This window comes from Athene cunicularia, assembly GCF_003259725.1.
Source record: "Athene cunicularia isolate RWA chromosome 7 unlocalized genomic scaffold, athCun1 chr7_part1, whole genome shotgun sequence".
NCBI lineage: Eukaryota > Metazoa > Chordata > Aves > Strigiformes > Strigidae > Athene > Athene cunicularia.
In genome coordinates, this window is record NW_020799107.1 from 27,207,091 (window position 1) to 27,209,383 (window position 2,293).

Sequence of the window (2,293 nt, forward strand, 5' to 3'; positions counted from 1 at the left end):
AAAAAAAAAAAAAAAAAAAAAAAAAAAAAGATGAGTAGATTTGAGGAGTAAAGGGTACTGCGCAGGTCCAAATAATTCATGAGCAACCATGCCGAAAGGCAGCCCCACACCAGCTCAGATGTGGCACATCGGTTCAAACCCCAGTCCCTGAGCAGAGGTCACTTCATAGTTCATTAAGCAGTTTGGTGCTCCCAAATAGCTGCCGACCATCCACCTGCATGCCTGCTTCAGCAAAAAATGCAGCAGATACCCCACAGCAAGCAGGAACCACCCCAAGCATTGCTTCGTGACACAGAGAAGCATCATTTCGGGAAGATCCCACCTAGTCCGTGTTAGTAACGCTGGCTGCTCACAGCCTGGTGCGCTCTTTGCAGACCAGCCTCTGTGCTAACAAGCTCACAAAAGCAAATGCACACAAGTGGACAGAATGAATGGAGACAACAGTGTGACAATTACATGCTCATCAGTTTGACAGTTTTAAGACAAATTGCTTGGTTCATGTTATAAAAACGGAGAGCAGCACTGACTCCATCTAACTGACTATATCTAGCTACTGACTAGACATGGCCCTAACCATTTTTGCTTTAATCAGTCTAGTTCTTTATTAATTCAGTCTGAAAATATGCCTGCTTTTTCCATTTAAAAAAAATTGACATGTTCCCTCTAGGGATATCCTTGATTTTCCTTCCTCCATTCTCCAGACACACATTCCTGAGATGGGAGAGGATGGAGTACAAGCAACCTGCTGGAAAACAGAGGGTGCCATTGGGGAAATCTTTCAGTTAACCAAACAGAAAATTTCAGTTTAATTAATGTAATTAATGTGAATCTCTATTTTGCATCCACATAGGTATGGTGTGGATGAACACATAGTGTACACACACACAAGAAACAAGAGAAGCCTCTGCATGTTGGTACATTGCTCCCCAAAGCAGCAAACAGAAGGTAACAGCAGTGTAATGACATAATCCTTCGCCCCATACTGGTACTCCTGAACGGTCTTTTGGAGAGCATCCCCCCTGCAATCACTCCAGGTAGGTTTATCATGAACACAAACCCCACCCGTCTATCACACCCCACCTGTCAGCTTGGAGGGCAGTGCCGAAACCACTTCCAGAGCTCCCTGCTCTCCCCAGCAAGCCCAACAAGCCCTGCTGAGCCTGGGCAACCCGACACCATTGGAAAAATAAATAAATAAATAAATAAATAAATAAAAATCAATGAGCATCCTCCCCTCCCACCCCTGAAAACCAGGCTGCCACAGAAATCACAGCAACCCCACAGGCCAACGTGCAGTTTCCAGCCAGTCCTTCACCAGCAGTGTGTCAGCAATTTGTAGTCATTTCCAGCTTCTTCTGCAGCTTGCAGGAGAAGCTGAGGAATCTCCTGATTCCAGCACAGATGGAAAGGGCTGCAACAGTCTCCATCACCCAAGAGTCACATATTTCTCCAACAGCCCTGTTTCAAGGCATGCTCAGGCGATGGTTAAGGCCACACATTCATACCTCCTCTTTTCAGTACCATTTAAACAGACCACCTCATTTAAGTCCTGCCTTTCAAGGTATTCTTCCACGAGCCAACAGAATCGATGTCTGCTTCCAAATTTCCAACAGCCCAAAGACTTGTGGTTAGCTCAGCAGCCCCTGGGGGCTCCAGGGCTGCCGGATACCAGAAGCTGCTATCATCAACTCATCCATCATCACCCCCTCGGATGGGAGCAGAGATACAGAACACAAGCAGAAATGAGCAGAGGCTGATTCAAGCCAAGCGAATGTGATGCACGCCATACTAACAGGTTAGGAGGTGGTAGCCATAAATTTATAGCATCTTTACTACTCTGCTATATGCATGCTCTTACCCTCACAATTCAAAGCAATGTAAAAACAAGCAACCTTATCGCACTTGGAAAACCATGGCGATAGGGCTGCTTGTATCTGCAGAACTGCTTTCACACACTCCTAACCCCTAGTTGCAGTCCATGAGCGCTTGAGACTTTCTGCTCCTCTGCGGTCATGTGGGGCATAGATCTAGGACTGCAAAGGGTGATGGAGGAGGATGCAACACTGCAGGAGGCTTGAAGGAAGCATGACCATCTCTGGGAAACAGCATGGCTTTCCTACTCAAACTGCTTCTCTCCCACAGCTGAGGGGTCCCTCACAGCATCAGCACTGCCAGGCACCCAGGGGGACAACAAACAAACTGGTATGATGGCACAGCCAAGTGATGTTATTCCCCAAAGGGAAGAATATTAGAGATGAGAAGGTATATATATATATATATATATATATATATA

At 46.1% G+C, this 2,293-nt stretch overlaps 1 protein-coding gene across 1 annotated transcript in view; it reads right to left on the minus strand.

Moving 5' to 3' along the window:
• ITGB5 (integrin subunit beta 5) overlaps window positions 1-2,293 on the minus strand; it is a 56,938-nt gene that overhangs the window by 51,715 nt on the left and 2,930 nt on the right. The gene's annotated exons all lie outside the window — the stretch shown is intronic.